This window comes from Mauremys mutica, chromosome 18, assembly GCF_020497125.1.
Source record: "Mauremys mutica isolate MM-2020 ecotype Southern chromosome 18, ASM2049712v1, whole genome shotgun sequence".
Lineage (NCBI taxonomy): Eukaryota > Metazoa > Chordata > Testudines > Geoemydidae > Mauremys > Mauremys mutica.
In genome coordinates, this window is record NC_059089.1 from 489457 (window position 1) to 507737 (window position 18281).

An 18281-nucleotide genomic window follows, 5' to 3' on the forward strand; every position below is an offset into this window, starting at 1 on the left:
CATGTAAAATGTCCCTGGTTCGAAACATGCTGCCTTCCTTTTGCCAGATCCCCTTGCTGTTCAGGAAGGCCTCCTCCTTCTCCTATTGGCCTGTCCGTGGGATAACTCCAACCCCTGCATGACAGAGGGTGCTGACAGCAGTGGAGAAAGCACCTTGGCGTCAGGCTGGAGAACCTAGAGGAGTGCGGCGTGTCACCTTTTGGAGGCTAGGGCACGGCAGTGTGTGTGCTGAGGGAGCTGGTCTGAGGAAACAACTGGAATTGATCACTCAGTGAGAACAGAACTAGAGTGCAGTGAGAGACACATCTCAACCAAGTAGTTGTGGCTGAGTGGTTAAGGCGGTGGACTAGAAATCCATTGGGGTCTCCCTGCGCAGGTTCAAATCCTGCCAACTACGGAAAAAGTTGTGGTTCTTTAGTTTCAAGGGAGCTGGGTCTTGTCTCACTCTCAAGCTGTGTCTACACTATTGGGTAATGCGGCTTTAAAGTGTTTTAATTAAACAGCTGCTGCATGTCCACACTATGCCCCTTGTGTCACCAGAGCACATCCACGCTAGAATCTTGGATGGCCACAGAGAGCAGTGCACTGTGGGTAGCTGTGCAACTGGCTTCAGGGTACTTTGGGAAGGGTTTGCAATGCCTCATGGGCTGGTACAGCATCACATGATGCCGGTTTCTCTATCCCACCATTCCATGGGCATCTTACTAGATTGCCAGCTGCTTTTCAACTGCAGTGTGCGTGGCGGGGTAGAGACTGTGTGTGTGTGGGGAGAGGGAGTGTGTGTGTGGGGAGAGGGAGTGTGTCGCACACTGTCTCTATGTTCAGACAGCTGCTGCAAGCAACCAGTCCTGAGGCAGGGGGAGGGGGCAGCCCCAACATCAGCCCCCGCTTCCCTCACTGGCTCAGCTCACCACAGCTGCCTCTGTCGCACACACACACCCCGCTGCTGCTGAGCTCTGTGTCAGGGGTGCTGGAACAGGGGGTTTAGAGGGCCGTGGCCCCACCACTCTTAACTGGCTGTTAGGACAAATGATGGAGGGGGGAAAGGGGGAGTCTTGGGGGGGGAGAGGCATTCTGTGGGTGTGGCCTCGGGGGGAGGGGTGGTGTGAGTGGGGGTCCTTGGAGAAGGATTTTCATGGGAGTGCCACAGTTCAGACAATAGTGACCCCCCCCCCCACTGTAAGGAAGCTCCCGCCGCCCCTGCTCTGTGTTGGTAGCGCGGGAGAGAGCAGCGTTCCAGGGCAGTGATTTGCTCCCCGGGACTCCGCCAGGGGGGCTTGGGAGGCTGCAGGGAGCCCTGGGCCCTTTATATCACCACCCTGGGGAAGCCGGGCCGGGCTGGCACAGCGTACCCGCTCTTGCCAGTACCTCATACCGGAATGTACCAGCTTACGTTCACCTCCAGAAGGTCCTCACGTGGATCAATAACTGGTTAAAAGCCAGGAAACAAAGGGTAGGAATAAATGGACAGTTTTCAGGATGCAAACAGGTAACTAGTGGTGCCTGTACTGGCTCTAGTCAACATATTCATAAACGATCTGCTAAACAGTGAGGTGACAAAATCTGCGGATGATCCAAAACTACAGAGGATAGTTAAGTCCAAAGCAGCCTGGGAGGAGCTAAAAAGAGATTTCACAAAACTGGGTGAAAGGGCAACAAAACGGCAGATGAAATTCAGTGTTGATCAATGCAAAGTGATGCACATTGGCAAACATAATCCCAGCTCTACATGTAAAATGATGGGATGTAAAATAGCTGTTCCAACTCAAGTGAGAGATCTTGGAGTCACTGTGGATAGTTCTCTGCAAACATCCACTCAATGGGCAGTGGCAGGCAAAAAGCGAACAGAATGTTGGGAATCATGAAGAAAGGGATAGAGAATAAGAGAGAAAATCTTATTGCCACTGTATAAATCCATGGTACGCCCATATCTTGAATACTGCATGCAGATATGGTCGCTCCATCTTAAAAAAGATGTATTGGAATTGGAAAAGGTTCAGAAACGGGTATGGAGTGTCTGCCATATGAGGAGAGAATAATAAGATGGGGACTTTTCAGCTTGGAGAAAAGCTGATTATTGGGAAATATGCTAGAGGTCTATAAAATCATGACTGGTGTGGGGAAAGTAAATAAGGAGTGTTACTTATTCCTTCTCATAACACAAGAACTAGGGGTCACCAAATGAAATTAATAGGCAGCCCGTTTAAAACAAACAAAAGGAAGTATTTTTTCACACAACGCACAGTCAACCTGCAGAACTCCTTGCCAGAGGAGGTTGTGAAGGCCAAGACTATAACAGGGTTCAAAAAAAGAGCTAAATCGATTCATGGAGGACATGCTCTGAGCCAGGATGGGCAGGGATGGTGTCCCTAGTCTCTGTTTGCCAGGAGCTGGGAATAGGTGACAGGGGATGGGTCACTTGGTGATTCCCTGTTCTGTTCATTCCCTCTGGGGCACCTGGCTTTGGCCGCTATGGGAAGACAGGATACTGGGCTAGATGGACCCAGTCTGACCCAGTCTGGCCGTTCTTACGTCCTTATGTCCTTATGCTCCTTCCATACAGATGCCTGGGATTCTGCCTCACAATGTGTCCCTGAGGTCTCAGCCAAAATGCCCAGACAGGCAAACACTCTGGGCTCCTGAAGCCTTGGCCACCCACCTAGTGCCTATGGCTCATCCCTGACCCTTGCTGCTGCTCCTTGCTATAGACTGTGAAAGGAGCGGAGGCAGCGCAGGAGCCTTCTGGGGACACAGATCTGAGGCTTTGGGGAGACACATTGTCTGAGCCATCAGAGCGCTGCAAACCCTGCAGCCACCCCCTCAATCCAGGGCCTGTTCCAGCCCTGAGTCTGGGCTACCGCGATCCCTCCCCCAGAGCAGGGCGCCCACAGATTACAGCCTGGAAATAGGCATCTGACACTAATTCCTGTTCTCCCTGACAGGGCCTCCCCTAGACCAAGTGCCTCTCCCAGGCAAGACGTGTCTTCGGTGCCCCCCCCCCATATGTTAAAATTTTGAATATCTTATTTTTATTGCATTTGTAGCTCAGTGCATGATTTTGACGCACAATTTCGATGCATGATTTTCTCTGTCATATAAGATGATAAATTTGCAGGCTAGGTTCTGTAAACCTGTATTTATTCATGCCATATATAAGCAAATAAAACAAATGCATTTTCTTTAAGCATATAGAAACTTTTTAATTTTGACAGTAACTGAAATGTACTAACATCTAGCAATGGAGCACTCACCAGCACAGGGTGGGCCAGTATTAAATAGTGTTACAGTCGGAGACAGCGTTAGGATGTTAACCCCAGGCCTTTAGTTGAAAGGTTGCTTCTCTCGCCTTTGCCCCATGAACTGAAGCGCAACATTACAGAGATCCAAAGATTGGCCAATGGCATTTCCAAGTGCTAAAATAGCAAGTGATGTCGGTCTCTCATTGGTCATCAGTGACTGAAGATGTGGTTTAATGAGCTGGAGCTTCAAGGCGAGGGTGGCTCTGTCCACTGCCTTCATTTGCACTGCTGGGCCCCAAGTCCCTGGTGGCCAATATGTGACGCTGGGAGACGAGAGTGGGGTGGCAAGTGGTGGCAGGACTTTTGCCACCAGGGTCTAGCTGCCCAACTTCCTCCTGGTACTGCTGGCCCCCTGTCGCCTTCAGGTAACCCAGGAACTAAGGCAGGAATAGGGCGAGTGAATCTTGTCTTCATGGGCCGCTTGCAATGACGTCCTTTTTCTGTGCCACAGCTGACAACAACATCCCAGACAGAAAAGCAGGAAGCCAAAAAGAAACCGAGCAGCTGCTGAAGTAGTTCAGTTGGGAGCATGCTAGACTAACAGGCTCTTCTATCCCCCTTTGTGCACGGGTGGGATGTTTTCTGAAAGTGCAGCAGTTCCTTTAACTGCCACGAGTCCCTCATTTCAGGCTAAGCAGCAGAAAAAGGCAGCATGGGCTTCTGCACCGAGTTGGCCCACCTGACCTTTCATTCTTCTCTTGCTCTTTGTCAGCAAGGGGAAGAAAAAGAAGCTCTCCCTCAAGCTGGAGTCACAAGGGCGACGTAAGGATGACTTCCTGAGTGCCCGCTCCAGTCCTCTGCTCTGCCAGCTGACCTATTGAAGGGCTGCCACCACTTTCTCCAGGTTTGTCCATCGGTCTGTGTGAGGGTGAGCAAAAGTCAAGCAGATGGAGTTTCTGTAGTGTAGTGGTTATCATGTTTGCCTAACACGCAAAAGGTCCCTGGTTCAAAACCAGGCAGAAACATGCTGGCTTCCTTTTGCCAGATCCCCTTGCTGTTCAGGAAGGCCTCCTCCTTCTCCTATTGGCCTGTCCCTGGGATAACTCCAACCCCTGCATGACAGAGGGTGCTGACAGCAGTGGAGAAAGCACCTTGGAGTTAGGCGTGTTACCTTTTGGAGGCTTGTGGCTTGGCCTCCTCTGCTGTTGGAGGTTGGCCGGTGGAGGCCGGCTCTTCCTGCTGGCCTCCTCTGCGTGACTTGCCAAAGGAGGAAGTGAGGCAGGAATGGGGCAAAAGAGGAAAGTCGAGCTGAGGAAGGCAGGGCAGAAAGTAAGCACCTCGGTGCATCTAAGTGGGGTGAGTAGAGCATCACCATTCGTTCTGCAAAGCCGGGGGAGGTGCGGTTGGATGCTGGGAGGCAGAATCCTGTGCCTGCCTCTCGGCTTCCCAGGGATGGCTCCTTGCAGCCCAGGAGAAGCGGGGTTCTAGGGGGGAAGGAAAAGCAGCAATGGCGAGGCTGAGTGGGCTCCTTTCTGGCCGACATGGTGGGTTTGGGAGTTGCCTGTAAGCCATAAGTGGACTTGGTGGAGTGAAAACCGCTGCTCCATTCTAGTTGACCTGGGGGCGCCATTAATGACTTGGGAATGGGGGCAGGGCACTGGCTGTGAGCAAATGGGATCCAGGAAGCCCCAGACTGCCCCTCCAGGGGCCAAGTCTTCTTCTTCTCTCCTGCCATGGGGAGCCCGGCCTAGAGCCTGCCCAGCATGCACTGCAGCTCGAGCATTAAGCCTTCCTGTGTGCATAACCTAACTACGGCCTAGTGTAATAAGGTGTAAAGTTTAGATTGTGAATTTATCTTTAATTTCCATGGTAACTTACTTTGCTCTTTTATGCCTACCACTTATAATCCTTAAAACTCCATCTTTCTGTAGTTAATAAATCTGTTTTATGCTGTACTTAAACTGGTGTATTTTGCTTGAAGTTCTTGGGAAATCGCAGCTCCATTACAAGGCTGGTTCATGTACTATTCACAGTGAGGGAGGGGTGGACCCTGCGTAATAAACTCACACTGATCAGGCTTCTGATTAAGGCAAGATGGTATGATCCAGGGGCGCGAGGCTGCAGAGCTGGGGGAAATTGGCGGGAGGCTCTCTGTCATTAGTGTTATGAGTGGCTGGGAGAAGCATTCATGTAACTCAGCTGGATGTGTCCCTACCTGTGGATGTCTGTGTAAGTGCAATATCTGCCAGAGATTCACAGCTCCTCACAGCATCATAGTGTGAGAGGGGAGCTCAGGGGTCCCACTGTTCAGGTTGCATCCCATAGATCCCATCACAGACTTTCAACAACCACAGCAGATGTTCACTGAAACAGTGAGAGAGATGGCAAAATAGTGATCTCCAGTGCCTGCAGACATCAAACTATCAGGAATTCTGCGCACAGAGAGGACCCTGCAAGTGGAAAATGCCTTTGGAAAAGACCCTTCTGTCCCCAGCTGTGGTCATACAGTGCTTAGTGCACTGCGTTGTGGCCTCAAGAGCCATGGATGCAAGTTGAGTTATGGCGACCTTTTCCTTGTCTCCACATTTCTTAGGTGCCTCCTTCCAACACTTGTCAGAAAAAACGACCGGTTTCTTTTGGAAGCATTTGGATTGCAAGGCAGAGGCAGTCCTCTCTGTTTCCTCAAAAATTGACCAAAAGGTGGGAGGAGTGGACACATTTGGCAAGGCACTACTGGGTGCTGCACCTCTAACCTCCACTTTACCTGGCAGGTGCCTCTGTGACTTTTCTCCCAGCGGCTCCATTTTTCATCAGTGACAATCAAAAGGAAGATGACATGACATCTGTGTGCAGATATCCTCAGCGAATCACAAGGACGTGTGGCGCAGGCTCTTGTGTTGCAGCAATTGTAGTTGAAGCAACCACCATGCTAATGCCTGTCACAGCAGCCTTTTCATCAGCTCCAGGCTTGTGATCTGATTCTTTCCAATGTTTCTCTCCAAAGAAACCTTTTCCTTAGCAAGCAATTACTTGGATACCTAGGGAGGTCTCTTCTGTTTCCCGGAAAGACACAGGAAAATGTGAGCAGAGGAGACAAAAGTCATAGAACAAGGCACCACTGGAAGTTGAACCCAGGATCTCCTGTTTATTAGACAGGTACTTTAGCCAGCTAAGCCATGGTGCCTGCCTCAAGAAAGTACTTGCAACTGTTCCATTTGATGGTCCAGGACAACACCTGCAAATGCCAAACTACAGACGTTCCCCATTTCCCTCAAGACTTGCAAGGAAGAACTGGCAGGCCAAGCCAGGATCTCCTGGTTACTAGGAAGTCACTTCAGCCAGCTCTTCCCAAAGATCACTATCCAGAGACCTTTAAACAGACACTGCAGATGTTCACCGACAAAGAGATTCCAAAATAGAGTTCTCCACTGCCTGCAGCCATCACGCTACCAGGAGTTCTGTGCACAGAGAGGCCCCTTTGATAATATGTTATTAGTATAAAATATATATGTTGATTTCTGATTTGGGATCCATAGGAATGGAGCAACTCCTTTGATTGTCCAACAGGTACATTCCTAGGGGTTAAAGCAAAGAAACAGTGAAAGTATATGGCAATAAAGATTGTTTTCTGTGTGTCTTAAGGCAGGCATTGGTCCCTGGGAAGGGAGGTGGAAGGATGCCATATCTTATACTGACATGTGCCAACTTTTCATAAACTCAAGGTTGGCTCTGTGGGAAAAACGTCTCCCTACAGAAGAGACTAACACAATAGGAACAGGGATTCTTTGCTCAATCTGCAACTCTGAATAAGACACAATTATTTAGTTCTTAGCTCCAACACCTGGCAATTTGCTGACCAGGCCTATCTCAGCAAGCAAGGCTTTCTGTTTACCCCAGCTTTCTCTTAGCTGATCACTATTTGCTAGGCCTCTGGTCCTTGACCATACTCTGGACTTTGGGTCTGGAAAAGAACTGGCACAAGCCATAGACCAGGTTGTTATATAAAATGCACATGGATTTGAACCCTTCGCATACAGTAATGGCAAAGTTCTTGGTTCAGGCTTGTAGCACTGATGGAATAAGCTGCAGGTTCAAATCAAGTCTCTGGAGTACATCCCCCACTGGGATGGGTCATTCAGTCCTTTGTACAGAGCTTCAGTTTGTAGCAAAGTTCCTCCAGAGGTAAGAAGCAGGATTGGAGACGAGGCATCAGCCTTTTATAGTCTCTTGCCATGTGGTCTTTGCTTTCTTTGTCCCAAGGACACTCTATCCAGCACGTGGCACAGAAAAACCTTAGAGTTCTGTCCATAGGCAGGTCCCTGCAGACCTTGCTGAGTCACAAGGTGTATTTGCCTTTTCTCAATGGGTCGATTGTATAGCTGATGGTCCTTAATGGGCCATCAAGCAGGCTAGGCAGAACTGACACCAACTTGTCCGGAGTGTTTCCCAGAAGCATATCACAAGTTTGAAATACAGACAGCATAGAGCCAATATTAATAACGTCAACTACAAAAATGATACACATCTAGAGACAGCATCATTATAATCAGCCAATCAGAACCTCTCCATGGACCCCTTACACAACAACTTTTCTACAATTTTGACTGCAAATATAGAACAGTGGTTGCAACGGTGATCTATACAGTTACAAATCATCTCAATAACATCACAGGAGCTGACACGGCATCAGTGAGACTGATACTGGAATACTGCCTCCAGTTTTGGTGTCCTCATTTGAAAAAGATGTTGTGAAATTGGAGCTGGGGCAGCAAAGAGCCACCTAATGTTCTGAGGGCTGGAGAAAAATGCCTTCTAGAGAGCTACTGAAAGAGCTCAACCTGTGTAGCTGATCAAAAGAAGATTGAAAGGCGACTTCATTGAAGTGTTGAAGTGCCTTAATGGAGAGAAAATATTGGGTATTAAAGGGCTCTTTAATCTAGCAGAGAAAGGAATAACAAGACCCAATGGCTGGAAGATGAAAAGAGACAAATTCATATTACAACTAAGGCACAAAAATTCAACAGCGAGGATGATTCACCACAGGAACAAGCTACCAAGGAAAGTGGTGGATTCTCCATCTACTGATGTCATTTCATGAAGACTAGATGCCTTTCTGGAATGCGTTTGCCTCAAAAGTAGCTCTTGTGTCACACAGGAGGCCTGTGATATGCAGGGGGTCAGATTAGATGCTCTAATGGTTTCTTCTGGCCATAAAGTCGACTAATTTCTGAAAAACTGAGTGTAGCATTGGGAGCAGCGTCTGAGGTTTTCCTGTCTAGCCGGCTTGCTGCCTAGAACAAACGCTCCTTGAGTGGGGTGATCCACAGGGAGTAGCTCAAACCTGCAAAGTGCCTGGCCAGGGGCAGGACATTAGCCCAGCAAGGGAGGGGTGTGGCAGTGACATCACAAAGGCCTTTGGCAGGACCTCAGCCTATTGGTCCAAGGTGGTGGGGAGGTGGTGACCTCACAGAGAGATGCTGACATCAGCCAGGCAGGACCGGGGCGAGGGGCCAGGGAAACCTCAGAGACCCCTGTGGCTTTGCTTCAGCAAGTCTCCTTCTCCAGGTCTCTCTCTGAGGACTGAGGGAGTATTCGGGTTCATGGACGTGAGCGCCAGGAGGAACCTCTTTCGAGTTTTCTCCTTCCCTTTTAGTGATTTTACTAGAAAACAGCCGTCCCTGTTTAGAAGGTAAGAGCCTCCTGGAGGTTTGAAACCTGTTCAGTCTGATCCATCTGGTGAGAGTTGAATTCTGGACATGGAAAACACGAGCTTAAGGAGGCAGATTTTGTCCCTCAGAATCACTGGGGACATTAGGGTTTGTCCTTTTTGTTTTACCTTTTCCTCCACCCCTCCCTCCTTTCTCTTTGTCTCTTGCTTCTTTTTTCCTTTCTCCTGTTCCCCTCCCAACACCAGGAGGGATATGTATATGTGTGTGTGTGTGTTTTGCGGGGGAGGGCTCGGCAGCTCCCACTGTGGGAGGTCCACCCAAAAATGTATGGTTGAAATAGTGCTCAGGCTGTCAGGGCTGGATTAACCTTTTGTGGGCCCTGACACCAAACATATTTGTGGGCCCCTATATAGTCACTGTGGGCTCCGAGTGTGGGCCTGGTGGGGCAGTGCCATTGGTGCCATAGGATACCCGCTACTGAACCTCAGAGACATTTTTCATTTTGATCACACACCTCTCCATGACTGTATGCATTGCCATACACAGCTCCCTCAGCCCCCGGGTTTTCTTATTGAGCTGTACACCCAGGTGGGTTTACCAGTGTCCACAGTGAGCAGAACTTTCATAGTGATCAAGGAAACTCCCCACAGATTTATCTCCTTCCTCATTCAGACCTTCTCTAGCCATGTCTCCAGTACCCCCCATGTCACCAGTCACGGCATGTGGTCCTAGTCTCAGCTCACAGTTCTAAAGCCAGCAGATACCTGATCAGTTCTGACAGATCCCCCCCTCAGCCCCCATCCTGCCATGTGAGCCAGCCACCTGCAAACACCATCTCCCCAAAGTCAGGACTTAACCCTTGGGAATCTGAAGCCACCAGCCTCTCTCCCTCTGCTCCCATCTACATGCTAGTCTGCTACCTGGTCACCACCACCTCTCCCCAGATTTGTTTCCTTTCCATTTTGGACATGCTCCCACCCAGCTGGAAGCTCCCTCTGCCAGCCTGACCTGCTCCCTCCTTCCCTGCTCCCCCTGACATTCCTGTCCTACTGGTGACCTCTGTTCCTTGAGCTGAACTCCAGTGTCTTTAGCTGCTCTAGCTTAATGGCCCCAGTAGTCACAGAGCCACCTGCAGCTTCTCTGGCTACAGCCATGGAGCCAGTTCCCAGAGGCCAGCCTTAGCCACCTGCAGCTACTAGCCGCAGGAGGGGTGGCAATGCCAGGGCTGAGCATGCTTGAACCTTGCAACGGCAGCACTAGGGACTCTAAATCCTCAGCCCTGGCCCTAGGCAGCTGCAGACTCTGGAGTTAGGCACTTCCCTCCTCTAGGCCATGGCTTTAAATACCTGCGATTCCCATCACCTGCAGCAGAGGCCACCAGTTCCCACACCCCCCTCAGCCAGCACCTAGTCGTGCAGAAAGTGCAGCCTGAGTGATTTTGGAGGCTGGGGTGGCAGGAGGTTCCCGTCCCTGAGCAGCAGCTCTGCAACAAGCTCACGTGCTTCCCAGTTGGGACATTAGCCGTTACTGACACGGCTTGTCTGTGTTCTTTTTTTTATCTCATTGTTAGGTGTGAATAGTATGAACTGTTCAATAGGTTCAATTAGTTGGTTAATAAGATGTTTATGAAGTAAATTGCTGGCTTTAAAATAAGATCCAATCTGGAGCATATGAACTATTGACCCCTGGACTCCATCTCCGAGAGGGGACTTGTTTACCATCAGGGGACAGGCTCAAACCAGTCCAAACCGTTTTTTCCCGCCAAAACCAGCCCTCAGCGTTCCATCTCCTCAGCACTTTTCCCGCCACAGACGTGATATAAGGACGTGCTCAGCGCCTGCGCGGGGCCGTCCCCCCCAGCGACGGCCCCTCCACGGTCGGGTCTTCCCAGTGCTCCCGAGCCAGAGAGCGACGAACCCCCTCGGTCCCGCCGTGAGACTGAGGAACAGGAGGCCTGTCACCCCCATTCCTGCCGTCCTGCATCCCTGCCGTCCTGCATCCCACGGAGCCCCCTGGGGAGTGAGAGACCCCGGCGGGGGCACTGGGGCTGGGCAGGAAAGTGACTCTGCCCCGGGGAACCTGGGAGAAGCCTCAGAGCTGCCTCAGCCCCAGTGGGATTTGGGGGGCAGAGACTGGGGCCTGGCGGGGGGGATCCCCTGTGGTGTGGGGGGTGATGGAGGGTGTCAGGCAGGGAGGGGAGAAGCTGGAGTTGTAGGGAGGGGAAGGTCGGTGGGACGCGGGGGGGGGTTGAACTGTCTCTGTGCAGCCAGGAAATTCCCGGGGGGGGGAAGTGGCGGGTGGGGAAAGGGGGGAGGGGGGTTAATTGGATCCTGTCCCTGTTTGTGCCACTTGCCTCTCGCCCCCGATACAAATTCTCTCTAGTTCTGCCCCTTTTCTCTCTTAGTGTCTCACACGAGCTGTAAAATCTGGGGCGATTTCCCCCCATCCCCTCCAATGATCAGCTCTCCCGTCCCCCCCGATTTCTCCCGTTCTCCCCATGAGTCTCAAACGTCAGTTTAAAATCTTCTCTAGTGAGGGGCATTTTCCCACCCGTTTTATCTGCAGCGATTTGTCCTTGTTTAGGTGGGAAATTGTTGCCCTGAGTCATTCCCCAGCACATGGCTGCCCCTGGCGTGGGGGTGGGATGGCTCAGTGGTTGGAGCACTGGCCTGCTAAACCCAGGGCTGGGAGCTGACTCCTTGCGGGGGCCATTTGGGGATTTACTTGGGGATTGGCCCTGCTTTGAGCAGGGGGTTGGACTAGACACCTCCCGAGGTCCCTTCCAGCCCTGATCTTCTAGGAGATGCCTGTTCTCTGCCAGGGCAGGGAAGGGAGGCGCACGTGTCCCCCATGGGGACTGCCCAGACCCCCGTTTCCGAATCCCAGTTGCTGCTCCCTAACTACCAACACAGTTGCCCCCAACCATCAGTTGCCAGTCACCCGCCCATCCCCCACTGCTGCCCATTTCCCTCATCCAGGAACCTTCCAGCTCCCCCTCCCCCTCCCTTGCCCTTTTAATCAGCTCCTCAAAGGGCTCCCTGCTGCCCATGGCAATGGTGGGGGTGGGGGGAACCATTACTTTGTGTTTATGTATTGGACAGTCGTATAAAATCCAGTCCAACAGTCCCCCTTTTCCACTAGTTCATTAACAGCAATATAAAATCCCCTCAGATCTTGGTGTTTTTCTCTCATGGTATCAAATACGCAGTTTGACACATTTTCTTTGCAAATCTCAAAGATTAATATAAAATACCCTAAACGTTTGCCCCACTGCTCTCTAGTTGTCTATTTCTAATTGAATATGCCCTGAGATTTCCCTGTATCTCTAATTCTAAAATACCAAGAAAATCTCAGATTTACACCTTTTCTCAGATTCTTGAACCTGGATATAAAATGTTTGCAAATGTTTCCCATTTCCTCTTTATTCATTTATCAAATATTGATGTGAAACACTCAGATTTTGCCTCCTATCGACAACTGATATAAAATCCCTCTGATTTTCCACTTTCCTTTCTATAATTTGCAAAATAGATCCAAAAATCTCTCAGATTGGGAACGCTTTCATTTCTGAACGTTGCTCTCAAAGCTCAGGTTTTGCCTCTTTCTATGTCATTATCAAATGTCAGTTAAAAATCCTCTCAGATTTGGGGCTGTTCCCCGTGTTTCTAAATCCCAGCAACTTCTTCCTTCAAGGGAACCTGTAGCCCTGAGTCCTTCTCCATCCTGGATGTTGTAGGGGGTTAACTTGCCCAGAGATCATCTTTCCCGACTCCTTTGCGAATCATTTGTTCCCTCCTTTACCTCTGTTAAAATGTTTGCAGAAGAACGAGACCAGCCAGATATTTAATACCCATCAAAGCCAGAGGCCTCCCCCTGTTTGAGGATCAGTGGTTCCCAGCCGGTAACAGAAGAGTTGGCTGGACCCTTTTCTTTTCTCCAGCTGGCATGGGATGAGGAGGTCACTCTGAGTGCAGTGTGAGTTAAGAAGTATCCCAAGCCCCATGGCAAATGGCCTCTGTGAAGGGTTGCTTCCCCCAGTGCTAAGATGTAGCCACCTCTGGGGTGGATCCATGGTGGCCATTATTTGCTAGTGACAGGCATGGACATTTCTTACCTATTTTGTCCCTCCAGGCCTTCCATACTGCAGTTCAAGAGACTTCCCCCAGGGCTCCCTCTGCCTGTGTGACTGGCCAGCAGGGGGCGGTGGTCACTTTCTATCCACTTCTCAGGCACTGTGAGGTAACAGTGTTGCTGGGTGGGGGTGGGGCTGTGGGGGGAGATAGCAGCTGAAGGGGGATTGTGGTGGGGGAGGCCTCTGGGTGGCTGGGCAGGGGGTACCCTAGTGAGGTTGGTGGGTTCTGGAGATTTGGGGTTTCAGGGGGTGGGTGTGATGTGCCCAGCCCTGAGGCTGTGGGTCCTGGAGGTGGGTATCGCTGGGGGCCTGTTGGCTGCAGAACAGCCGGGGTGGGCGTCTCTTGGGGAGGCGGGACAGGGGGTTAGAGGGAGCCTGGTGCTGTGCCAGGGGCTCTGTCTGGGCTTCCCCCGCAGACTCCTGGGATCGCTGCCGTGCCCAGTGCACAGAGTGTGTGTGGGAGAATCCCCGGCGCTAGGCCAGGGGGTGCCCCTGTAAAGCATCAGGGGATCCCGCAGGGGGGAGGAGGGGGTGCCAGGCAAAGGGCAGGGCAGATCCTGCTGGAGAGCGGGGGGGTGGATCCTAGGCAGGCAGTGAGGGACTGAGTTCCCAGTGGGGGTCCCTTTTGGGGGGTCTCTGGCTGTTGGGGTCTCTTGGTGGGGGGAACCCTTTGGGATTCCCAACCTGGCAATGAAGATCTAGTGGGGGTTCTCTGGCCGGTGGGGCTCTGAGGGGTATCTGAGGTCCCTGGCCAAGGACTCTGGGGGCTGGGTCCCAGGCAATATCTGGGCGGGGGCTGGCTGGGGCTCTGGGGGCTGCTCCTGACCTCGCTTCTTCTCCCTGATTAGCTTATGCCAGAATCCTGGCTCCAAGCACTGCCCGACATTCCCCGGCCAGGCCCAGTCACTGTGATAACTTTCTAGCCACTTATCAAACACTGTGAGGTGAAATCACAGATTTTTGCTCTTCTCCCTTCTTGAAAACTGCAGGAACTTCCAGTTCCATTGTCCTAGATTGTCCAGTCCTTGTCCTGGATCTGGGGGATGAGGGAGGTGGGAGGGGGGTCAGCGCTGCCGCACAATGGTCCCTTCCACAGCGTTCTGGACTCATTCTTTCTGAACTCTGGTTTCATTGAGACCATTGTTAATCCAGAGTCACTGTATGTAAAGACAAGGAGTGACTCCGGATGGACAGTGGGGCAAATGAGATCAGCAATTCTCCCTGTGAGGAGGGGCTCTCATTAGCTGCTCTCCCCAGAGAGCTAAAGGAGGGAAGCTGCTCAAACGCTCTGTCCCTCTCTGCTCAGGATACTGGGGTTCAGCTTCCTGGGTCAGATGCTGCAGCCTCCATTGTGATCTGGGAGACCAGGCTTAGCAGCTGCTGCTCCCCCAGCGGGGTTCTGTGCTGGGATGTGACCTTAATTAAAGCTGCTTCTCTGCCCAGCCCATGTGATGACTTTCTCCAGCTGGTCCTAGCCCCCTAGGGCAGCCCTGGGCCCTGTTAATACTAAATTCTGAGCCAGACTCTCCAGGTAACTGAAAGACCTCAGGGAAAGTGCTGGGGTCTGGCATGAAAGTGACTTTGCACAAACAGCCCCTCCTCATTTCTCCTCCCAGCAGCAATTGCCAGGAGAAAATCCAGCCCTGGGAGAGCAAAGCCCCCAGGAATGGGACTTTCCCAGCCAGAGGGGCAGGGAGAGAGGACAGGGGAAGGAGAGACTGAAAGGGGCAGTGGGAGAAATGAGGGGGGAGAGATTTCCAGCTCTCTAGTCCGCCCAGACACATGTATTGCTGCATCCCTGGGCAGAACCACTTTCCAGTGGACAAAACAAGGATCAGAGAGAGGAAAAGCCAGTTCCTGACTCCATATGCCCCCTGCTGGGGTGTGGCTGCCGTGAGATCAGTGTCCGAGGGAATCCCCCACAGTGACTCCTTTGGTTTCTAGCCTTGTGTTCAGAGACTTTCTTACGGGGTGAGGGGAGGGAGAAGGGAGGTTAAAAATGTGTCTGTGGGCTTAGCCTGGCAGGAGGGGCCAGGTCTACATTGTAATAAACAGATTGAGCATTTCCCAGCATGGCAGAATCTAGGGTGCCTGTCTGCAGGGAAAGGGCCTGGGGGAATTCTGATGTGAAATTAACTAAAACTGGTTCTGAAACGCCCACAACTGCCCTTCTCCCCCAGACAGGCTGCAGAATGACGTCCATGTTTTGCTCCAGCTCATCCCAGCCTGGCGTGGGACAGGGAAGAGAAATGGCTGCAGTGGAGCCAACTCAGGTAGAGATTATCGGGAGGTTGCTGGTGGGTTCCTGCTGGAGGAGAGGGACAGCAAATACACCGGAGATGGGAAGGTTTGCACAGTCTGGTTTGGAGGTTGGAGCGGGGCAGGAAATGCACAGGGTGGGGAAAGGGAGGAGGCCAGGGTGTGGCAAACCTGCTGGGAGTTATTTAATAAGTGGCCTAGATTCTAGGAACAGACCCAGGAGGTTCGGAGGTGGAAATGCCCTAATTTGTGAAGAAAGAAATTAGCCCACCTACATGGAGATAGTCAAACCGACCAGACTCCCAGTGCTGGAGCCTGACCTCACTAACCAGCGGCTGCTGTGAGATATGAAGGGGGCACCCATGAGTCAGGCTTATTGGAGCTACCTCTCTCTTCATATCCCGCTCCTCACAATGGGGAGGGTGTTGGGCTTCCTACCAGGGAGCTCTCCCTGGACCCTGCTAGGGGCTCCATCTCCTGAATCAAGTCGGTGGCCAGTAGGCGTGTGATGGATCTGCTGGGAGAGACAAGGGGCTCTCTCTTCGTCCCCTCACCCTGGTATTTGCTGGATATGCTGAGCAGGGTGGGGGTGGGACTCTGTTGAGTGGGATCCACCCATAGCTTCCATTTGATTCGCTCCTCTCTTCCAAAAATAGTGGGGCTGTGAGTGGGGAAAGAGGTCCTGAGTGTTGGACTCTTGCTCTTTCAGGGGCCGGTGACCTTCGAGGAGGTGGCTGTGCATTTCACCAGGGAAGAGTGGGCTCTGCTGGACCCCGCTCAGAGAGCCCTCTACTGGGATGTCATGCAGGAGAACTATGAGACTGTGACCTCGCTGGGTAAGGGTTCTTGTCCCCTCGGTTCTTGGAAGGGGAAATGAAGAGTTAAGGTTCACGCCAGCCCCACAATGCCACCTCTACTCTCTCCTGTTTCTGCATCACCCCAATATGCCAGTGACACACACACACTACCAGAGACCCTCCCATGCTGCAGAACATGTCTTAGGTTGGACATTAGGAAAAACTTTTTCACTAGTAGGGTGGCGAAGAACTGGAATGGGTTACCTAGGGAGGTAGTGGAATCTCCTTCCTTAGAGGTTTTTAAGGTCAGGCTTGACAAAGCCCTGGCTGGGATGATTTAGTTGGGTTTGGTCCTGCTTTGAGCAGGGGGTTGGACTAGATACCTCCTGAGGTCCCTTCCAACCCTGAGATTTTATGATTCTTAACACTTCGGGAACACAGCAGAGGAGCAGTATCACACAGTGTCAAATATCTCCTCTTTACTCAAGTAAAACTGGGGGTTAGGTCCAGCATAACGAACAGAAGCTTCCTACCCCCGGCCTTCTCTCAAACCCTGAGCCTTGTCTATCCAAACCAGAATGTGCTTGGGGTGTAACAAGCAGGCGGCTGGAGTCAGAGCTGCCGGTCCAGGGTTACTTATCACACACACACTCTGTGCGTCCTTGAACGCTGGCTGGGAGTATCCAGACAGGGGATCTCCAGCAGCAGAACACTGAATCTCACCCAGTATTACAGATGACACAACTCCTCACTGCTCTGGATTGCACCCCAGCATGTGAAAATGGCCTAGGTTGGTAGTGACATTTCTTGAGACATGCAGAGTCTTGCTCCCATATCACCAGGTGTAATAACAATAACAGGAAAGGCCGAATATGGAAAACTGATTGTTCAGCTTGCTTTTGACCTGCATCATATTTTGCAATATATTCCAAATAAAGAAATTAACGTGCAACGTATGTGTCATTGTTTGGGGTTTTAAGCTTTAAAAGGCTTGTGTGATTTTTAGCTCAGAGGGACAGTATTCCAATAGCTGTTGCCCCCTGCGCACATTTAACCAAGAAAAGAGCCTCAGGCTGAGCTGATTCAAAATCAATCGTGTGGTCGTTTTCCACAACAGCTTCAAGAGGTCCCTGTGATGGAATGTAAATGTCTTCTTCCCACCTTCCCCCTGCAGGAGAATGGCTGTTTGACCAGCTGTTTGCCTGGCTGTCTCTGAGGAACTGCTCTGTGGGTGTTTCCCAGAATTGTAACTTTTTCAGTAATCTCATACTCTAAAATCTCATAACTTTACATACAGTGTTACTACACGTTTTAACAGGAGGATAATATTCAGTAGATTATGCGTTTTCAAATGATACCTCACAAGCCATACTGTGTACAAAATTGATCATAATTTTCTAGATGAGTGAACACAGGGGTATAGACTGACACAGTGTCTGTGTGTGTGTTCCCAGCAGATATGTGGGTATTTCAATCCCTCATAAGCACAGTGTTCGGCATCTTCAAGGACCTGGGGAACTGGTCCAGGGAGTTCACTGGTTTACCAAGTGTGACACTGTATGGAATTGTGAGACACTTTGGTATTAATAATAAAAATAATAATATAATCTGATAAAATTGCAATGAATTGTGCTAGATATGCCATGCCAAGTGTCAGTGAAAATGTTATGATTTGCCAAGTATGATAATTTTGTTTCTATGTTTGTATCACCTTTGTATTGTGAGTTATAGATATGTGGGGTATATCTGTATTTCCAGATTTGTGCAGTGTTTCTGGGTGACACCCCCAGACATATTGGCATCAACACTGCTTAGCCTGTTTGATGGCCCATTCAGTGTCATCAGCTGTACAATGAGCCCATGAAAAGGACCAAGGGAATACACCTATTGAGTCAGCAAGACATGCCGGGGTATGCCTGTGTAATGAGAACTTCAAGGCTTTTCCATGCCACGTGCTGTGAAGCTTGTGTTTGGGACACAGGAAGTACAAGCCACATGGCAAAAGGAATGTAAAGGGCAGCTGCATCCTCTCCATTTTGTCTTCAATCCCCTTTCCTGCCTCTGGAGCAACTTCTCTACAAACTGAACCCTGGAACAAAGGACTGAATGACCTATCCAAGCTATGGATGTGTTCCAGACGGACTTTCAAGCCAGCAACTCACCAATACTGCTAAGAACCTGATAT

The 18281-nt window shown here is 50.9% G+C and overlaps 3 non-coding genes across 3 annotated transcripts; 2 read left to right on the forward strand and 1 right to left on the reverse strand.

The window, feature by feature from the left end:
- Positions 1 to 315: 315 nt before the first annotated feature.
- TRNAS-AGA lies at positions 316 to 397 on the forward strand. The gene has a single exon. It is a non-coding gene; the product is annotated as a tRNA-Ser (tRNA).
- A 3794-nt stretch (positions 398 to 4191) lies between these two features.
- On the forward strand, positions 4192 to 4264 carry TRNAV-AAC. The gene has a single exon. It is a non-coding gene; the product is annotated as a tRNA-Val (tRNA).
- Positions 4265 to 6349: 2085 nt separating this feature from the next.
- Positions 6350 to 6423, reverse strand: TRNAI-AAU. The gene has a single exon. It is a non-coding gene; the product is annotated as a tRNA-Ile (tRNA).
- Between the last annotated feature and the right edge of the window lie 11858 nt (positions 6424 to 18281).